This window comes from Sapajus apella, unplaced genomic scaffold, assembly GCF_009761245.1.
Source record: "Sapajus apella isolate SASKATOON/1434 unplaced genomic scaffold, GSC_monkey_1.0 scaffold62, whole genome shotgun sequence".
Classification (NCBI taxonomy): domain Eukaryota; kingdom Metazoa; phylum Chordata; class Mammalia; order Primates; family Cebidae; genus Sapajus; species Sapajus apella.
This window is the reverse complement of record NW_022437002.1, coordinates 9153304-9175969: the sequence shown is the minus strand read 5'-3', so window position 1 is coordinate 9175969 and position 22666 is coordinate 9153304. Positions and strand designations below refer to the sequence as shown.

Here is a 22666-nt window from a genome sequence, read left to right as displayed (position 1 = left end):
GATTGTGTCCAGTTTCTGGCTATTACAAATAAACCTGCTATGAACAAACAGGTACAAGTTTTTGTGTGGACAAAAACCACATTTTAAAAATGTGTTCATCCATTGACGAGCACTTTAGTTGTTTCCATATCTTGGCTATTGCTGCAATAAACACAGGAGTGCAGATATCTTTTCCAACATCCTGACTTCATTCCCTTTGGGTGTATAACCAGAAGTGAGATTGTTGGATTTTCTTACTCCACTTGTGTTGCTATAAAGGAGTACCCGAGACTGAGTAATTTAAAAAGAAAGGAGATTTATTTGGCTCACAGTTTTGCAGACTGTATTTCTCTGAGATAAATGCCCAGGAATATGATTGCTGCATAAATGGTAACTATATGCTCAATGTTTTAAGAAGCTGCCAAACTATTTTTCACAATGGCTGTGCCATTTTGCCTTCTTACCAGTAATGTAAGAGAAATCCAGTTGCAGTGCTGAATTTGGTTGTTGGTATTGACACCATATATTTCTTTTGTTATTGTCTCTATTCGTTTTTCATATTGTTACTATTTTATAATTTAACTCTCCTAATAGATTGTATATTAGGTTTAAAATATCCCTTCAAGAATGATAGTTACACAAAGCTATTGTTCCAGGCTTTCCTGAAACGGAGATGCTAGTTTAGGCTCAATTGTACTCCACAACAATACAACTCATATTTTAAATAAAATTTAAGCCATCCTGCCCATCCCCCAATTGCTGCTACGTTGCGTTAGCATCTTCATTCTCAAATCTTTGTGGGAAATTTCAGTGACTAGAATAAGGATACGACGCCCTTGATACTTTAGAGTTCTGAGTTTTCATCAATATGTGGGTGGCATTTTCCTATTAATTTCAAATTTGACTTCAGATTTCCTAGTTCAACTACTGATCCATGGTCCCATTTGAACATGTCATTTAAAAATGATTGCATTATGAAATATATAGCAATAATGAAACCCAGACTATAAGATGCCAGCAACCCATTGTGGCCAGATGTTGAAATAAGCCTACTTTTCACTTTTTGTAAATAAAATATTTATTGAAGTGTGTTTTTGTTAGGACTTTGAATAATTTGTACAAGAAACTTTTTTTGTTTCTAAAAGAAAAGATGATAAGTTTACTTTCAAAAATCTAGGTCTGCATTTTTCTGTGACCTCTGTGGAAATTCCATCCTACTGTTTTTTCAGTCTGGTGGCCTGGCCTAGCCGTGTGCACAGCAATGTCACTGTCATTTGTGCATTCTGCAATCTTGGCACATTCTCTGATCACTGGCTCTAATCCTAGTTCTAACTATACTGTTAATACAACTGAGCTCCAGGAAACACAAAAGTATTTATTTTGTCTACATATCAAAAAGGTTTAAGAAAACTCCAGTTGAAATAATGGATTGACCATACACCTTTATCTTTTTTCTTCTCATTTCAAAACAACTAATGAAATAATTTTAAAAATGAATAAAATAGTCATGAACTCACAAGGACAAAACTCTAATGATAGTTTCTTTTGCTGTGCAGAAGGTCTTAAGTTTAATTAGATCCCATTTGTCTATTTTGGCTTTTGTTGCCATTGCTTTTGGTATTTTAGTCATGAAGTCCTTGCCTATGCCTGTGTCCTGAATGGTATTACTTAAGTTTTCTTCTAGGGTTTTTGTGGTGTTAGGTCTTATGTTTAAATCTTTAATCCATCTGGGGTTAATTTTTGTGTAAGGTGTAAGGATGGGATCCAGCCTTGCATCCCAGGGATGAGGCTGACTTGATCATGATGGATAAGCTTTTTGATGTGCTGTTGGATTTGGTTTGCCAGTATTTTATTGAGGATTTTTGCATCAGTGTTCATCATGGATATTGGCTTTTTGAAGACTGTCCTTTCCCTATTGTGTGTTCTTGACATCTTTGTCAAAAATCAGTTGACTGGGGCCAGGTGCGGTGACTCATGCCTGTAATCCTGCCACTTTGGGAGGCCAAGGCAAGAGGATCACTTGAGCTCAGGTGTTTGAAACCAGCCTGGACAACATAGCTGGACCTCATCTCTATTTAGGGACAAAAAAACCCACAGAGATAATATAGGGAAAAGAAAAAACTTCCAAAATAACTACCACCCCAATTCTAATAAATATTCTCAGAGGGCTATAAGAAAGTATTACATCTATAAAATAAGAGCAAGATGTATAATGAGCTTGTGGAAATAAACATGATAGCCAAATTTTAAAAATGGATGGAAGACAAAGTCAAGGAAATATGATATAAAGCAGAAAAAAGATAAAGAGTTGAAAAATATAAGAGTAATGAGGAGAGACATAGAGAATACAACCTAGAAATTCCGCATCTGAATAAGAAGATTCCAGAGAGGAGATAATGAAGAAAGAACTTAAAAAAAAAAGAAAGAAAGAAAGAAAGAAGACTGGAAACATAGGGACAGAAACACAGGAAATAATCTAAAACTTTTTTTTTTTTTTCAAAAATGAAGAACACCAACCAGGCTATGTATTGAAAGGTCCATAGTGGACACATCTCAATGAGAATGAAAAAGAGCCACATTGATGTATATCATAGAGAGGATTTAAAATCCGGAATTAGGTCCCCTAAAAGCTCCCAAAGAGCAAAATAATGCAAAAGATGCCACACAAAAGAATAGAATTAGAAAAACACCAGACTTCTTAGCAGCAACATTGGATATGAGAAAGCAATTGAGTAATAGCATCAAAAATCTTACAGAATATAATTTTCAACTTATAATTGTACACCCTGCCAGGCTAATAGTTAAGTGTGAGGTTAAAGTTAAGACATCTTCATTCATTCATAGACAATTTGGCACTCTTTCATAGGAAGCTTTGAGAAAATATTCCAGTAAATCCGGAGTAATCTAAAAAAGGAGAAGTCATGGGATCCAGGAATAGGTGGATTTAACTCAGGAGAGAAGTGAAGAGAAGGCTCAGTCTGAAAGCTCAGAGGCTACCAGTGGAGCATGAAGAGGGAGGCTGGAGATGAGTATGTGGAAAGAATTAAGGATTTGTATGTGGAAAATTTTGCAAGTAAAATAATAATTAGTTTTTTAAGCCCACCAGAATCCCGCACATGAGGGGAATTTTAATCATACACTACATAACTCTGCAGTAAAATCACAAATAATTTGTTGTGTATTATATTGATATAAACCTTTATGTTGGTGAGGAACCTTGTCTTTGCAAGTAACTAAAAACTCAAAGTGGCTTAAACCGTAAAGGAAATTACAGTATTTCTGTTACATACTTGACAGAAGGCAGTTTAGCCTACAGATGAGGTTTAATTCAGGGGCCCTCTAAAATCTTTTAATTTCTCCTCTTGGCCTTCTGCAGTATCTATTTAAAATAAGACGGGCTTTCCCCCAGGTTGCAAGGTGGCTTCCAGCGCTTAGGGACTTTAATTTTCCTCATTCGTGTCCACCAGGGAAAGAATATTTCTCTAGTTTTGCAGAAGAACAAGGAAATGCATGCTGTCACCTTCCTCCAGCAGACTTCTCATTGGTGATGTTAGGTACCTGCCTCTTCTTGAACCAGTCACTATAGCTTGAGGGATGGGGTTCAGCCAATCAGAACCCACCTTTGTAGCTGGAGATGGGGTCAGCTTTTCAAGAAAGTATCCACTGACTAGGGAAATGGGTGGGTGTTCATTCCAAAAGGGAATCAAGGCACAGTTCCAAGAGGAAAGAGAATGAATGTTACTGGCTACCAACCAGTCAATGTCTATTTTACGACATAAATTATTTAACTAAAAGTAGTAGTGAAATTGCTAGAAAAGGCAGTGCAGATTGGGAGAATGAAAGAGCCAAACCCATATCCATCATAATTCAAAATAAGTAGAGAAAGTCAAATGCATGGATCAATAAGCAGCAGTTTAAGCATATTATTTGGAAATATGGAGCTAACTCGTAGAAAAGTTCTAAAGAATGATAAATAATTACCTCAGGGGAAGGCAGTATTAAAATAATTAAAAATAATTACCCCCCATTACCTGGGGGGATGGGTGGCATAGGGCAGGGCATGATGCTTTTTCATGAGGAGTTTTTTATATGATTACATTTAAAAACTGTGTTCATGAATTACTTTGATGAAAACTTTTTAAAAAAGCAAACTCCAATCTTTCATGAGAAAGAAATCATGAAATTAGACGAAATGGAAAAGCAGAAGGCTGACGATTTTGCCTTGTGGTAAAGTTGTATAAAAAACTCCAAAATGGCATGCGCTCTGCCCCCAGGCCATTGTGTTAGTTAAATCCACATGCCACGAATATGAGGCCTTCTGTGGCTCCACGTGTGCTCTAGCACACGGCTCCATTCCCCTGGCGAGTAGGAAAAATGTGTTCCAGTTTGAGAGGCATGGATTAAGACACATCATGGCAAGGAGTCTGAAGTACTTTAAAGAGAGAAAACTCAAACATTTCCCAGAAAGACCAAAGCCAAGTCCCCCTTGAACAAAACACAATGTAATGATAGATGAGTTTCAAAACTTGCGGGATGGCCGGGCGCGGTGGCTCACGCCTGTAATCCCAGCACTTTGGGAGGCCGAGGCGGGTGGATCACGAGGTCAAGAGATCGAGACCATCCTGGTCAACATAGTGAAACCCCGTCTCTACTAAAACTACAAAAAATCAGCTGGGCATGGTGGCGCGTGCCTGTAATCCCAGCTACTCAGGAGGCTGAGGCAGGAGAATTGCCTGAACCCAGGAGGCGGAGGTTGCGGTGAGCCGAGATCGCGCCATTGCACTCTAGCCTGGGTAACAAGAGCGAAACTCTGTCTCATGAAAAAAATAAAAAAAAAAAAAAATAAAAACTTGCGGGATTTGGGGTGCTGTCAAGAAGCTGGCCCTGGTTCTCTTCTTTCCACATAGGTCAGCTTTTCAAGAGGTCAGCTAATACTCTTCCCACATAGGTCAGCTGGTACACATTGTCTCCATTCGTCACAGTCTCACTGCCAGTGTTGCTCCTCTCCTCTCCTTGGACCACAAACGCTGCCTCCAGCAGCCCTCGAAGGCCTTTTCTCTAGTTTGCCTCCCCAACCTGATCCCAAACCACCCATTCCTCCAGGCATCCTGTACCTCACAGGGAATCACTGTGTACAAAAGCATTTCTGGGGCACAGGGTGCAAATATAGGATGTCCCCCTTGGGGAAATAGGTACAAAAAAACAGACCACAGAGAGAATGTGGCTTAGACACTGCAGGTCTTTCTTAGCTGCCGGGACTGGGGCAGAAAGGTGGACCTCAATGTTGATGGATAGAAGTGGCAAGAGAAGGGGCTGTTTTCAAAACTGATGATTTCGTTTCTCCAAGGGGAGGTTTGTGTCTTACTTGTGGGCAAATTATATCTTAAGATATAGTTTAATGAGACTTTGGTTTAATAGCTGTAAGTCAGAAACATTCTTTTCTGAAATGGAATTTGCAGGGCAGTGAAGAATGAAACCCCTCTTCACCATGATGTTAACAGTGAGTCTCCACTTTGGGCTGAGTTAGCTGTTTGCAGTTCATGGGAAACAGAGACCGGAGATATATTTTTCTTTCTTGCTGGACCCCACTGAAAACTGGAAGGGGGATGAGGATCTACACTCATGTTGGGAAGATAGAGACAAAGCAATTCTGTGTGCACAGTGTCAGACTGGATCCGGGAGAGAGAGGAGAGACAGAGAGAGAGAGAGAGAGAGAGAGAAAGAGCGCCAGCACTCTACACTGCAATCCTATTCTGTTCCACTGCAATCCTATTCTGTTCCACATGCAGCTTCAGTAAAATTGTGTGAAATGTTACAATGTGGTTTTCACTGTTCTCTGGGGGAATTTAGGATGGGACTTTTAAGAGAGCAGAAATAGTCCAGAGAAATGCAACACAGGGATGAAGGAACAGGTTGCCCAAAAGCCAGGCAGCTGCTTGATGTTCAAGTGATGATCAGGGCTGCTTTGTGAGACACAGAAGCATTCCTTGGGGATTTCCGGAGATCTCAGGGGGAGAGAAACCTGATAAACAGCCAGGCTTTCTTTTAGATAAGCTGTCTGGGGACTTGGACTATCACTAGCTTCTAAGGAGAAGGTTGATTTTGGAAGGTTGTAGAACTTAGGGTCCTGGAGAGCTTTTTAAGACACTGAGTAAAGTTCTGGTGCTAACCCTATGGTCTTAGCCATTTATTACTGTAGTTTTGGCTTCTCCAAACCCTTATCAGAGAAACAGCCAATGAAGGATCTCAAAGATCACAACCAAAACAAATGCCAGCTAACTACACTGAAATCCACACTGCAACTGGACACATTCACTCAGACAGTTCAAACTGGGCAATTCCCATGAGCTCATGCCTCATTCCTAATATTTCAGCTGAAATCTCACACCTGTTAGAGCTTCCAATTCCTCATTCATATTACATTCACTAACTTCCATCTTAAATCACTACAAACAATTTTCATGAATTCCTGGGGAAATCTTGGAGTCCTTTTTTAAGGAAAAAAATACAGAAAGAGGAAACACAGGGAATTATAGACTAGCAATTCTTTCTTATTTCTAACCTCCATCCTAAATTACTACAAGCAATTCTCATACATGCTTGGGGGAAATCTTGGAGTTCTTTTTTAAGAAAAACAAAAATACAGAAACAGAAAACAGAGAATTGTAGACTAACTACCCTTCCTTATTTCTAAATAAATTTCGCTTCAGTTGGAATATCAGATTCCTTGCAGGAGCCACACATTCAATGCCTATGTTGGAACTGTGCATTCTGTGTTGACAGCACACCCCATCCCAGAACACTAGGTAAAATATTTAATTACTGATAAAAATGTAAGTCCTACAGAAATACCCAAACTCAGACAAAAATTTTGACTCAAATGATTACCATAAAACAAGAAAATCCCTAAACAAAGGATTATGTCCAGTTAGAATTATATTCATGGAGCCTCAAATTTGTGTTCCCAGTTTTACTTATTGAATCCCCCAGTTTTCAGACCTTCACTAGCTGACAGAGTGCTGGCCCCAAAGTGGGCTAAATTTTCAGGGAAGTGGTCCCAGCCACCTGGAGCCCTCATAGCCAGGAGCCCTTTCCTGGTGGCTTCTGAGCAGCTGCTCTGAGCTGTCCAGGAAGCGGTTCCTTTCTGCGTGCTGGGAGCCCCTTGGAGATGGTGCTTTCTCTTTCCCTCTCTTGGTTAGAACAGAGAGTTCTTCTGAGGTTACCAGCTCTCTGCAGCTGTCCTTTGGAACTTGGTCTCTCTTTTTTTTTCTCTCTGGCTCTCCAGTCCACAAACTCCCAGCTCTTCCCTGTGGCCCCCAAGTTTATAAGTCCTTTGTCCAGGTATTTGGTGAGAGGTGAGAGAGTGTAATGCTTGAGCAGTGCCTTTGGTGTTACAGAGCTTCATCAGATCCTAACTCAAGTGCTTACCCTCTGTGTGGCCTTGTACAAGTGATTCCAATTTGATCTGAAATATGGTGGTAGTACAGCCCTGGCTTGTTGGGTTGTTGTGAGGATCAATGAGATGATACATGCACAGCACTTGGCATGGTGCCTGGCACATGTTAGACATCCAATAAATGGCAGCTATTAATATCCCTTCCTACTTGCAAATAAGGAAAGGCGAAATTGCCTATTTGAGTCTAAAATAGAAAGTCAGTATTTTTTTTTTTTTTTTTTGACAGAGTGTTGCTCGTCGCCCAGTCTGGAAGGCAGTGGCACGATCTCAGCTCACTGCAACCTCTGCCTCCCAGGTTCAAAGCGATCCTCCTGACTCAGCTTCCCCAGTATCTGGGATTATAGGCACACATCACCATGCCAAGCTAATTTTTGTATTTTTAGTAAAGACGGGGTTTTGCCATGTTGGCCAGGCTAGTCTTGGACTTCTGATATCAATGGATCTGCTTACCTCAGCCTCCCAAAGTGCTGGGATTACAGGCGTGAGCCACCACACCCAGCCAGAAAGTCGGTACTTTCATATAAAGTTAATTCATAGCAGCAATTGTTAGACCAAGGCCCTGATAATTCTTATTTTTTGGTTTGTCCTAGAGCAGCAGCAGAATAAATAAACAAGACTGAATTGTTTGAGAACCCATCAACTCCTAGTTAATCGATAATAACTAAGGTATTCTTTGAAGCAGGACTGAAGGGCAAAGCAGACATTTGTCTGGCAGATGAGGGACCAGCCAGGATGGCCAAGGCGTGGCTGGTGTCCCGTCACTCCCTCCACCCCGACCCCAGCTGCCTCTTCCCTGCCTGTGGCAGACATTATCAATCTGAGCATCTCATCTTCTTCAGCCTGGATTATGCTTTATGATAGTTTTCTTTCCTTTTTGTTTTTCTGTACTAAAGTGTTTGGAAACAAATTCCAGATAGCGTGTCCTGCCACTCTTGCAGCATATATCTCTAAAAAATGTGGATGTTTTCTTACGCAACAGCAGTGATATTATCACTCCCAACAAAATTAACAATAAATCCTTTCTATTATCTAATACCCAGTCCTAATCAAATTTCCCTGACTGTCTCAAAATGTTTAAGATCATGTTCAACACAGCTGTGGAGCCCCTCTACCCACGGTCAGAGGTTTAAGCAGGAGAAATGGCGTTTTCAGATGTATGAGTTGGAAGCGTCTACAGGCTGTCCTTTGGGAAATGGAATAAAGGGGCGCCTTCTACCTCAGCATGACTTGGTAACTTCAAGAGCTTCTTCCTAGATGGGGCATTCCTTTCTGAGTTCTAGTCCCCTGAATAAAGATCCAGGAAGCAAAGGGACCCTCCTACAAACAAGACTCTGGCACTCAGGGTTTCAGGGTTTTCCTGGGGTGACCCCAGCAGATAGAATCCTGCCCTGCACAGCAGTGAGTGGGTGGATGATACAAATAGAGCAGTTAAGGGGGCCTCAGCCTCCAGGGAGACGCTAATCCTACCCTGGAGGACTGGCCATGGGAGCTAGACCTCTCCCCAGCTGGCCAGGTCATCTGTCCCCTCTGCACCCTGGGGAGTAGGCACCCAGCGTGCTTTGGAATCAACTGCCAATCTGCCTCCAGGGAACGGCATAGATTTTCTATTTCCTGTGCATGTCTACAAGGAAATTGGAGGCTCAATTTCAGGATGCCTGGGACTGCACAAAGACAGTGATGATGGCTATTGTCAGGAAAATGGCTCATTGTGGCGATGGGGTTGGGGGGGCAGCAAATTAAGAGTCTTTGATCAATGACTGTGCATTCCTTTCTCAGGGAGCTGAGATTGTGCTCTGGCAGACAAAAGTCTGATTTAGTGCATGACACACTGAAGTCCAGAGAGAGGGGGACGTCCTTGCAGGAAACAGAAGAGGATTTCGACCAAGATCTCATGGTCCTCAGGGGTCCTGCTGCCCAGCTACTGAGCCTGACAGACAGGTCAGGAGCTCAGGTGGCAGGGCAGAAACAGGGCTAGGGCAGCCTAGCAAGGAGTTGCAGGAGTTATTAAAAACTTTGGGATGGCAAAAGAGGCCTGAGGGTTTGTATTTTTGACCTCATGCTCTTTATGACATTGCCTTAGCTCTTCTAGGGAAAATAGAAAATGGATCTCTTTTCCTTTCTTCCATTCCCTTCCATTCTTCCCTCATTCACTCATTTATTCACTCCTTTATCCAATGACCAATTATCAAGGGGGCTCCAACATGTCAGCCACTGTATCCAAGGCTTAGGATAAGATGATGAAAAAGACAGACATGCTTTCTGCTCTCATGGGATTTATAGACCCAGGGTGAGACAGACACTAAATCATGAACACACGGATAGATGCAATGATTACAAATTGTAGTTAAATATTATGAAGAAAGTAAAAGTGCTGAAACAGGAAATTGGATCGTCTATGACTTGCTCCCTCCCATGTGTTGTCTACCAGCCTATGGAGAGGGTTGAGCCCTATCTGGCACCTGCCTTGCTTATCCCTCACCTGCAACTATTGGTTCTGACCTGACCCAACTGCCGGCTCCTCCCTGGTATCAGGCAGGAGAGATTTGAGAGCTCTGGCCCAACTCTCTGAGACTGTGTCAAGACAGTGGCTGATTAGGCCTTGACCTTAAGCCCCAGACTTATTCCTGAGCTACATAGCCCGTCAAAAAAAAAAAAAAAATCAAAAAAAACAAACAAAAAACTTCTACAAATATTTTATTTTTTATCAAGATAAAACTCTTCCTGTTCTCCATCATGGTGGATCAAGGTGAAAAGGAGAAGCCCATGCGGGAATTTTGCATCCAAAAGCTCTGTCTCAACATCTGTGCTCGGAAGAGTAGAGACAGACTGACCTGAGCAGCCAGGGTGTTGGAGCAGCTCACAGGGCAGACCCCTGTGTTTTCCAAAGCAAGATACACTGTCAGATCCTTTGGCATCTGGAGAAATGAAAAGATTGCTGTCCACTGCACAGTTTGAGGGGCCAAGGCAGAAGAAATCTTGGAGAAGGATCTAAATATGCGGCAGTATGAGTTAAGAAAAAAACAACTTCTCAAACACTGGAAACTTTGGTTTGGGATCCAGGAACACATTGATCTGAGTGTCAAATATGACCCAAGCTTTGGTATGTATGGCGTGGACTTCTTTTTTTTTTTTAATTAAACTTTAAGTTCTGGGGTATACATGCAGATTGTGCAGGATTGTTACATAGGTATACACGTGCCATGGTGGTTTACTGCATCCATCCCCCCCGTTATCTACATTGGGTATTTCTCCTAATGTTATCGTTCCCCAAACCCCCCACCCCCTGCCATCCCTCCCCTAGCTCTCCCACCCCACAACAGGCCCTGGAGTGTGATGTTCCCCTCCCTGTGTCCATATGTTCTCATTGTTAAACACCCACTTATGAGTGAGAACATGTGGTGTTTGGTTTTCTGTTCTTGTGTTTATTTGCTGAGAATGATGGTTTCCAGCTTCATCCGTGTCCCTGCAAAGGATATGAACTCATCCCTTTTTATGGCTGCATAACATTTCATGGTGTATATGTGCCATGTTTTACTTATCCAGTCTATCACTGATGGGCATTTAGGTTGGTTCCAAATCTTTGCTATTGTAAACAGTGCCACAATGAACATTCATGTGCATGCGTCTTTATAATAGAATGATTTATAATCCTTTGGGTATATACCCAGTCATGGGATCGCTGGGTCAAATGGTATTTCTATTTCTACATCCTTGAGGAATCGCCACACTGTCTTCCACAATGGTTGAACTAATTTACACTCCCTTATGGCCTGGACTTCTGTGTGGTGCTGGGTAGGCAGACAAGAAGCACAGGACAGGCTGCATTGGGGCCAAACACAGAGTCAGAAAAGAGGAGGCCATGCACTGGTTCCAGCAGAAGTGTGATGGAATCACCCTTCCTGGCAAATGAATTCCCATTTCTATTCAAAAGTCTAAAAAAAGGTTCTCAGTGAAAAACAAAGAACCCCAAAAACTTCTACAAATGTGTAGTTCATTTTTTATCAAGATAAAACTCTTCCTGTTCTCCATCATGGTGGATCAAGGTAAAAAGGAGAACCCCATGCTGGAACTTTGCATCCACAAGATATAAATTACGTGACGTGAAGCACACAGGTCTTGGTCTGTCCGTTTTTCTTCATCATTTTGAAACTCTGTTATTAGATACACACATATTTAGGATTGCTCTGTCTTCTTGGTTAATTGACTCTTTTCTCATATGAAATGTCCCTTCTTACCTCTAGACATAGTTCTTGTGTTGAATCTACTTTGTCTTTCACAACATATCTTCTTTTCATCCTTTTATTTTTAACCCCTCTGTGTTTTTACATTTAAAGTGGGTATCTTACAAATAGGATACAGTTGAGTATTATTTCTTTAAATCATTAATCTTTGCCTTTTAATTGGAGTGTTTAGTTCACTTAACACTTAACGTAATTATTGATTTGGTTGGGCTGAAATGTACCATTTTGCTATTTGATATCTATTTTTTCTTTTCTTCTTTTCTGCTCTCTTTAAATTCATGAGAATTTCCGACATTCTATTTTTTATCTCATCTACTAGCTTTTTATCTACATCTGTTTTAGATGGTTACTCTAGGAATTGCAATATGCATTCTTAAATTAACAGAGTCTATCTTGACTTAATATTATTCCACTTCACATACAATGTGAGAATCTTACAATAGTATACTTCCATTTCCTCCCTCCTTTGCTCTATTTTTGACATTTATTTTATTTTTACATATATTAACTCCCACAATGCGATGCTATTATTTTTGCTCTAAACAGTCATTTTTCTTTTAAATAAGTTAAAAATTAAGGAAAAAGTATTTTACATTTACTCATATATACTATCATTTTTGGTGTCCTTTATTCCTTGATGAGGATCTTAGCTTCCACCTGGTACCATTCTTCTTTAGCTTGGTGATGAATTCTCTCAGCTTTTATTTATTTCAGAATTTCTCTATTTCATCTTCATTTTTGAATGATTTCTGAATACAGACTTAGAGTGATGGGCTATTTTTCTTTTAACACTTTAAGATCTCCATTGCCTTCTGACTTGCATTGTATTTAATGGTAAATCAATGATCTTTCTTACCTTTTTCATTCCCCTACCTACATGCATCTTTTTTTGGTCTGTTTTGGGATTTTCTCTTTTACTTTGTTTTTCAGAAATGTTATCGTTTTGGTGATGGTGGTAAAGGCAGAGGCGTGTGTGTGTCTGTGTGTTTATATTGCTTGGGATTTGCTAAGCTTCTGGATTTGTGGGTTGACATCATCATCACATTTGAAACATTTTAAGTCTTTAAAAAAATTGGTAGACGGCCGGGCGCGGTGGCTCAAGCCTGTAATCCCAGCACTTTGGGAGGCCGAGGCGGGTGGATCACGAGGTCAAGAGATCGAGACCATCCTGGTCAACATAGTGAAACCCCGTCTCTACTAAAAATACAAAAAATTAGCTGGGCATGGTGGCGCGTGCCTGTAATCCCAGCTACTCAGGAGGCTGAGGCAGGAGAATTTGCCTGAACCCAGGAGGCGGAGGTTGCGGTGAGCCGAGATCGCGCCATTGCACTCCAGCCTGGGTAACAAGAGTGAAACTCCGTCTCAAAAAAAAAAAAAAAAAAAAAATTGGTAGACTTTGCTTTTTAGAGAAGATATAGGTTCACAGTGAAATTGAATGGAAAGCACACACTTCCCATATACCCCTTCACCTCTCACACATATAGCCTCCCCACCATCAACATCCCACATCAGTGTGGTGCATTTATTACAACCACTGAACCAATATCAACACATTATTATCAACCAAAGTCCACAGTGTACAATAGAATTCACTCTTGGTGTTACACATTCTATGGGTTTTGACAACTATGTAGTGACATGTGCCCATCATTCCCTCATCCTATGAAATAATTTTCCTGCTCAGAACATCTTCTGTGCTCCATATTCATTCCTGTTTCTTTCTCCCTTGAATTCCTGGCAACCACTGATCTTTTTACTGTCTTCATATTTAATCTTTTCTAGAATGTCATATAGTTGAAATCATATACAATTTTCAGTTTGTTTTCTTTTACTTAGCAATATGCCTTTAAGGTTCCCCCATGTCTTCTCAGGGCTTAATAGCTTATTTCCTTTTAGGGATAAATAATATCCTATTGTATGGATGGTGACACAGTATGTTTACTTATTCATTTATTAAAGGACATCTCATTTGTGTCTAAGTTTTGGCAACTATAAATGAAATTGCTGTAAACATTCCTGTGCAGGTTTTTGAGTGGAAATAAATTTTCAACTCATTTGGGTAAATACTGAGGGGAGTGATTGCTGGAATGCATAGTCAGGGTATATTTAGTTTTATTAAAAAACAAGAGAAACTGCCAAAGTGTCATCCAAAGTGACTGCACCATTTGCGTACCCACCAATAATGGATGAGGCATTCCTGTTGTCTGCATTTGGTGTTGTCAGTGTTTTAAATTTTGGCCATTCTAATAGGTAGGTGTGTAGTGATATCTCATTGTCTTCATCCATAATTCCCTAATGATGTATGATATTGAGCATTTTTCATATGCTTATTTGCCATCTGTATGTCATTTATGAAAGCCCATCTTTCACATGGTTATTTGCCATCTGTATTAAGTATCTATTCAGATACTTTGTTCCCTTTAAATTGAGTTGCTTATTTTCTGAATTGAGTTTCAACAATTCTTCATATGTTTTGAGCAGTCCTGTATCAAATATGTCTTTTGCAAATATTTTTTCCAATCTGTGGCTTTTCTTTTCATTCTCTTGACTGTCATTATTTCTTTCAAAATTTTTTCTGCACCGATCTCTCTCCTTTTTTTGTTTGAGCTCAATTTCATTTATGTTATAATCCTTGGTATTGTCCCACAGGTCACTGAGATTCTGTTCCTTTTTCTCTACGTACTTTAGTTTTCATGGTTTCACGGGTTGTTTCCAAATTCACTGCTCTTAGTTTCCAGTCTATTGTTAAGCTCATCTAGTTAATTTTTCAACCCAAGTATTGCATTTTTCTGTTCCGTAATTTTTATTGGATTCATTTCATAGTTTACATTTCTCTGTTGAGGTTCCCCATGATTCACTCCTTTCATACATATTTTCCTTTAAATCCTTAAACATATTTATAACAGATGTTTTAAAGTTTTTTACTGCTAATTCTAACACCTGCATCACCTCTAGGTAAATTTTTCTTCTGGTTATAGGTTATATTTCCCTATTTTGCATTTTTGGTATTTAAAAAATTATATGCTGGACAATGTGAATGCTGTGTTATGGAGATACAAATTTTTTATTGTCCTCTTTTAAATAATATAGCGTTTTTGTTGTGGTAGGCAGTTAATTTGCTGGTGAGTCAGCCTGGCTCTGTCATGAATAAATTTTAGGCTTTCTTAGGGTGAGTGTAGAACGGTCCTTAACGCAGAGCTTTCTTGGAGTCTGCTGAATGCCTAGGGTATTTAGCAAGATCTCCACTCTGGCTGTCATAACTCCATCATCTCCCAGCACTATGTGACCTCCGATAAAGTAGTATGGCTTGCTGCAGGCCAGGAGCTGTTCTCTGCCAGGCAGCACAGTCTCACTCTGTCCATGTACGGCTTAGTATCACGGCAAATACTAGATATATTCCTGGTGCTCCTTCTCTGTGCATCTTCCAACTGTCCTGCAACCTGCTCCACAAATTCCAGCTGCCTCACACTCTCCTCTGATTCTTTCTTGCACTGAGACCTCCTTTCTCTCTTTCCAAATCTGTGTTTCCCTTTTTCAAGGATCACAGCGAATCGGGAGTTAGAATCTCGCAGACCTAAGTACAAGAGTAAACCATAAAATCTTCTTGTAGCTCCACTTCCCTTTTCTCCCCACCGCTGCCCTTGGCTGTCCTGTGGCCATTTTCCTGGGCGGTGGGGAGGTAGGAGAGGAGCAGGGGATCAATAGGCGAGCCCAGAGAAGGCATTCGGGACATTGCCTGCCACATTATGTTTATAACTCCCCAGGGGAGCCCCAAAGAGGGAGGCAGCTGGGTCCTATTGAGCTTGTTGAAGAGGCAGGGAGGGAGGGGCTGCTGGGGAGTGCAATTAGCCGATGGTTTCAGACTGATGAAGTGGATAATGAGAGGTGCTAGGAGAGATTTTCGTGCTAAAAAGAAAAAAAAGCAGGGAGAGAGAGACTTTGCACATTAACATGCTCAGACCTGACTCATCAGCAACCCACTCCCTGCTGAGAGGCCAGGGACAGGGGGGCATCTCCTTCCCAGGAAGCTTCTTGGGGAAGCTTCACCATCCTCACATTCACTAACATTCACCAAGCTCACGTGGGCCAGGCCCTATGCCAGCCATTTTTTTGTGCTTTCCCTCATTCAGTGTCCCTAAAACAACTCTATGACATCAGTTTTATTATCATCCATTTTTCAGGTGAGCAAACTGAGGTGCAAGATGATGGAGCATTCCTCGGTTACATTGCCAGTAGGTTGTGAAGCTGAGTTTCTTGCCTTTGTCAGACATCAGAGCCTAACAGATGCCGTCTCAGTCTTGGTCTCATGAGGCAGGTTGGTTGGGCTTTGGTGATTGTCCTTAAAAAACTAGGAGCCTGGCCAACATGGTGAGACCCCGTCTCTACTAAAAATACAAAAATTAGCCGGGCATGGTGGTGGGCGCTTGTGATCCCAGCTACTTGGGAGGTTGAGGCAGGAGAATCTCTTGAACCAGAGAGGTGGAGGTTGCAGTGAGCTGAGATTGTGCCATTGCACTCTAGCCTGGGCAACAGAGAAAGACTTTGTCCCAAAAAAAAAAAGAGGGAACAACACATCTCCCAGAACCCACCCTGCGAGAGGCTCTGTGCTAAACTCTGAACCAGACATGCTACATTCTTCACTTTAGCTTTGCTTTGTTTTCCCATCATTCCTGATAATATGTATTGGGGAAAGTACTACTCTTTAACTATTTTACCCCCATTTAACAGCCCCATGGCTGAAGTGATCTCACTTTTTAAAAAATCCCTAAAGTGTCCCACCAGCTCTCTCTCTTACTCCAGGTGAGACTGTCTGACATTGTGCAAAGAACTTGTCGAAACCACATGAGTGAAGAGGAAATACGACTCACCTGCTGTGTGACTTTGGGCTAGCGCTTACCTCTCTGGGCTTTCCTCCATCTGTTGAGTGGAGACTATAGAAGTACCTGCCTTGGAGTTCATCTGTAAGGCTTAAATGGGGCCATGCCCATTAAGGCAGCTGTAGGTGGAAGTCATTCTCTCACCAATACAGCAGGGCCCAGCCCTGTAATGCATAGCAGTCCCCTCCTCTTCTCCTGGGCTCTCACTGCCAGGAGTTCCTCCCCTTTTCTCTCCACCCTTCTACATCTTAAGTGCCAAATTTGAAGTCCCCTGAGAAGTTTCCACATGTCTCCCCACCCCACTAGTTAACCTCTCCATGGTACTCAGGCCATTTCGTGGAAAGGTAAGAAAGGTTTTGGCACCGGACAGGCCTGAGTTCCTAGCTTGACACCGCCTGCCTCTGCCTCTTGGTGATTTTAGAAGAGTCCCTGGATCACTTGAAACCTCAGTTTCCTCATCTGGAGAATAGAATCAGAATTAAATAAGATAACGCAAGAAAAGAATTTAGCACAATGGACTCAATCAATGTTATGAGCACTTCAGCACAGATCCCACAACTTGGCTGCAAATTGTTCATGTGGAGTTTATTTAGACCAGAGGCCAGCAAACTTCTTCTTTAGGGAGCCAGAGAGTAAATATTTCAGGCCGTACAGGGTAGAAGGTCTCTGTTGCAGCTACTCAGCTCTGCCTTTGTGCAAAATCAGCCATAGACAATATACAAATGGGAGAGGCTATGTTCCAGTAAAGCCTCATTTACTAAAACAGGTGATGGGCTTGTTTTGGCCCATGGGCCATAGTTTTCCAGCCCCTAATCTAGACCAATCTTCTCACTTAACAAAAAGAGGAGAAAGAATCTCAGAGCTAGCAGGTCACCTACCTTGGGTGTTTGAGTAGGCAGACAGGGAGGCAGACAGGAAGGGAGCCCAACTCGGAGGATTCTGTCCTGAATTATTCTCTTCTTGTTCCAAGTGGGTTCCATGTTTTTTCCTCCATTGGTCTGTCAGTTGCACACGTGTTAGTTACTCATTAAATATTCATTTGATTGGTTTAATATCACAATACATCTTTGATATCATCTTGGAAACTTCTGGATATATTCTTGGGAAAAGGCTCTGAAATAAGAGGCAAAGAAGGGATCATGAGCCGGCCCAAAGTCCCCAGTGAGTCAGGGGCTCCCAGTTCCCAGTTCTGGAGGATACTGTTAGCATGACAAGGACAGTCTTTTTTTTTTTTTTTTTTTTTTTGAGACGGAGTTTTGCTGTTGTTACCTAGACTGGTGTGCAATGGCATGATCTCGGTTCACCGTAGCCTCTGCCTCCTGGGTTCAAGCAAGTCTCCTGCCTCAGCCTCCTGAGTAGCTGGGACTACAGGCGCTCACCACCATGCCCAGCTAATTTTTGTATTTTTAGTGGAGACGGGGTTTCACCTTGTTGACCAGGATGGTCTCAATCTCTTGACCTCGTGATCCACCCGCCACGGCCTCCCAAAGTTCTAGGATTATAGGCGTAAGCCACCGCGCCCGGCCAGACAAGGACAGTCTTACAGCACCAGGCACTAGTGTGGCCATGCTCTGCAGCTGTGAAATTCTTCCTTTGGTTTCTCCAAGAAAAGAATCCTCTAAAAAGAATCTCTTTTATTAATGTGATTATTAATCTGGAAAAAAAAAACCCACTTCTCAATAAAATGAATCTATGACAAGACAGATGTAATAAACCTGGTTAGGATTTATGATGTGCCCAGGCAGCGTTTTGCAAAAGATAATGTTCCCCTGTAATGTTGATTTGCCGGATGAGAACCATGTAATTTATTCTGTCAATGTACATAAGAAATGTTATCTGTGTGGGGAATGACTGATGGCCTCATGAAAGCTGGCAAGGAAACAAATAAAACAATTTGGGCCTTAAAAATATAATCACCTAATGATCACGTCCCCGTGTTGGTGACGTGGAGTACAGGGCTGGGAGCTGCGGCTGTTGTGAATTTATCGCCCAGACACGGAGCCATTTACCCTTGAGCTTGGCACCAGAGGGCAGCGGGGAGCCCTGAGAATCTTCCATGAAGGTACAGGTTCCTCCCTCTGGGCCTTTGCTCAGGCTGTTCCTTCCTCCTGGATGTTCTTCCATGCTTGGCTCACAGGTCTCTCCTCCACGGCCAGCTTCTGTGCCTGCAGCTTTCCAAGCACCAACCATGGTGACAAAAGCAGGGATTTTGCCTCCCAAGGATGCTTGCAGCCTCTCTCTGGCTCCTTTTTATGCCACTTGGCACTTGTTCCCATAGATTCAGTGATTGATGTAATCTTCTCTTGGAGACTAGATCTCATCTTAGTTCAGCATATTCCGTAGGAAGGATCATTTCATGCATGCACCTCAGTCCTCTGAGTGAATTAATTCTCAGAGGCATAGCTACTGTCTGTTGAACATGTCAAGTGTGGCATGCACTGGGCTCGGTGCGTCACAACACAGTCACATGAATGGAACCACGATAAAAGGTAGGTACCATCATTGCTTGCTTTTACATAGTGGGAACTGAGGCTCCCACTTGAACAACCATCCAAGGTTATCTACAGGACAAGTGGAGGAGCCAGGATCCAAATCCATCCTGCAGAGCCCATTGTGATTCCATATTGCATAAGCCTTCTGTGCTGGTCACCCTTCCATGCTGATCACCCCCTCCTGAGACCCTTCTTCCCTTGGTTTCCATACAGCAACCTCTCCTGGTTTTCCTCCCACTTCCCTTACCACCCCTTCCCATTCTTTCCAGAACATTCTTTCTTAAATGTTAGTGTCTGTCAGCTCTGTGCTTAGCCTTCCTTCCTCTCTCAGCAGCATGTTTTATTCCCCACCTTGGCTTTCACTTGGAGGTTTTGACTCCCATCTCTTTCCTTGTGTTCCAAGTCCCTCCAGGTACTGGGTATCCCCAAGCGGACATTCCCTAGGCACCTCAGAACTGAGTTCACCATTGCCGCTCCCACCCCTAGCTGCTCCCCACACTTGCTCCTCCTTCCGTGTTCCTTCTCTCAGAGGCTGGCACCTCCACCCACGTGAATGACCTGAGAGCCACCTTGATCAGATTGCCTACTCTGCCCTCAAGAGCTGAGATGTCACCAGTCTCCTCTTGTTAGCCACTTCTGGAGCATTTCATCTGCCACCTACCACTGTGCGCACTCTACTAGATCTTTGAGCCTCAGCAGAGATATCGCCTCCCCAAGGAAGCTTTCTCTAAACTTTCCGGATGAGTTTTAGCACTCACCAGCCTGCACCCATTGAACTTTAGGGTGCTTGTCATTCTCCAAGGTAATGATGTGTTTTAGACCTTTCTTCTCTTGACTGTGAGCTTCCTGAGAGCAGAGGGCCTAGTCTGATGGACTCAGGAACCCTGTGTGACACGTAAGGCCAGGCCTGGTACACAGGAGATGCTCAGAGACTCTCTGCTGAGTGAGTAAGTCAGGAAGTGACTCAGGCTAAGGGAAGCCTAGCCAGCACCCTGCCCCAGAATGTGCTGAAGAGATCAGAAAGACCTTAGGCAGGTGCACCTCTGGTCACTGAGCAAGGCCCAGAATGCTTGGGAAGGGCAGACAGCTAAGATAGCCAGAGGGAATACCTTCTTGGAAATGCCCTCGGGCACTGGTTGAAGAGTCCATGGGTAGGGCCATCAAAGGGTATGGCAAGTTCACAAGAGGGAGTGTGTCTGAGCAGAGGGAGGCTTGGAGGCCAGATCACAGGGACATGAGGCTGGCTCTGGCCTTGACAACATGAGAAGAGGCCAGAGCAAAGCCTCTCACCAGGACAAGGCCAGGGCTGGGAAGTGACAGGGCTGCCAGAGATAGGGCAGGGGAGCCTATATGTCAAAGAGACCCAGGCCCAAGGTCTTGTAGACAATCTTACCTCTAGGGGTACAGCATGAGACTTAGACAGACAGCTTAATGTCAGCCACCATGGCTAGGCCTTTGAACCTTGAGTCTGAAGAAAGTGATTGTATCATTCAATGCCTGGCAAGAAACAGAATACCCACCAAGATGGCAAATGAAGAAAGGTAAATGGAGGAACTACTTATAGAGATGTAGGCAGAATAAAGAGAATCAACAGATGATCGCCCAGAGAGTCACAGCAGCAGAGAGTTGTTCTACTCTGAGGATTAAAGAGGAAAATCGCCCAACCAGGGCTGGAGCCAGAGGGGAGCTCTGGAGAGTGCTGTTAGCCACAGAGGGGTGTAGCTACTGCCAGAAGCATGGTGCCAAAGCAAGAAGGGGGTGGAGAAGAAATGACCCAACCTCTCCTTCTGCCCTGCCAGTGACTCCCATTGGCTGGACCCAGAAGTGGGTTCAAATTCCTGAGTCATGGAGCAGATTAGAAAAGGAAACAGAGCTGGTCTGGGGGGAAGCGGAAATCAACCAGCATGGTGATTCTTTGTTGAGTCTCCCAGCTGATATGCTAAGGCTGAATCTGAATCTCACTGCAGAATTGACTTGTATGCTAGCTCATCTACACGCAGGGCTGTGAGGGAATCTAGCTTTTGGATTTGGGGAGGCAGAAGCAGAAAGAAGGTGGGCAGCCCTGCATGAAGGTGAAGGCCTCCCTAGTTGGCCCTCTGTTCTTGTCATGTGTGAACTTCGAGCAAGGATTGACCATGGAGTCTAGGCTGGCTAAGGCTGAGACTATGACTGGTGGACTTAGCTTCCCTAAGGGTAGAGTGGTGACATTAGATCAAGACAATTCTCAAATGGTGTTCCAAGGAGCTCCAGAGCTTGGTGGAGATCCCTCAGGGGTTAGTAGGTATGTGGGGGGGAGACCAACAGAGTTGGGGGGAATCCCTAATAAATGCTAATCAGGCCAGCTAGTTAATGAAGAAAGTCTTTCTTGCATTTGGCTTCGAGAGAGCAGCTCAAATGAGTTGGAGCATTTCAGCCTGGATGTGGGTACTGCCAGGGAAGGAGGGATGGTAACTGCCAATGTTTTTGGCAGTCCTAGAGTGTGGTCTGTGGTCCAAGAGGCAAGATATTGGAAGGCAGTTAGGGTGGGTCCCAGACATGGCTTGAGAGATGCTATGGACCAAACTGGGGAGCCAGAGGGAGAGAAGATAAAAGCCAAGCATCATTCAATGCGGGAAGCAGATCAAAACATGTCTGACTAAGTGAATGTCTTTGGGGATCTTCTGGCTGAACCTCATGTCTGCTTGTCAAATACGATTGTTTCTTCAGACACAGATGGAAAAGCCTTCCAGGTGGGTAGACCAGGAAAAGTTCTGACCAAATTCTTTGTTGTGTAGAGATACCACCCCCAAAGGGGCCCCCTGGCAGCTAGCTCCCAGCCTCCCAGGCCCCTTGGTACTCACCCCTGGTCCTGAATAAGGTCCTGTTTAGATTTCCCACTGATGGCTAGAATCTTCTGTTCTCTACTTGTTTGTACTAGAGTCCTGAGAAGCCCAACTCAGCAACTGTGGCCTCTGCCAGCCTGTCTCTGGCTTCCCTCTGTTGAGTTCTTCCTTCTGCCTTATTCTGTAATCTCTCCCAAGGCTGACACCTTCCCTGGGATTCTGCCCTGAGGAATAATGGCCCCAGTTTAAAAGATCTCATCTCTGGCCCCAGGTGTGAGGCCCTCCCGATCCCCCACCTAAGTCTGCCCCACCTACCAGGCTTCGTCTAGTTCTTAGCACAGGCCCCTGGTCACAGTTGCAAAGGGATCTGATCTGCTCTTGCTGCAATGTGCATGGAAAGAAAGTTGGAAGAAAATGTCACCAACACTTTTATAAAACAAGGGAATTCAATCTGAATACATGTAGCTTACAGTCATAACAAATGGCTAACATTTATCGAACAATTCCAACGTTCCAATTCCACTGTGCTAAGTTCTTCACAGACATGATTTCAATTAAACCACACCACAGCTCTCTGATATTGTGCTTTTGTTATCCTCAATTATACAGATGAAGAAACTGAGGCTCACAGAAGAAGTGTCTTTCCCAATCTCCCACGGCTAAGAAGAGATGGAGCCTGTGTGTGAAACAACTCCACTCACCATCGTTTTGAGATTGGGAAGAGAAATGAAGTCGTCTCAAACATCTGAAAGGGCCCTTCTTAGTCACAAATTGAGGAAGCAGCACAAAAATACAGACA

General features: G+C 43.0%; 1 pseudogene; it reads left to right on the top strand.

Moving 5' to 3' along the window:
• Nucleotides 1–10168: 10168 nt before the first annotated feature.
• Nucleotides 10169–11345, top strand: LOC116529619 (annotated as a pseudogene).
• Nucleotides 11346–22666: the final 11321 nt, after the last annotated feature.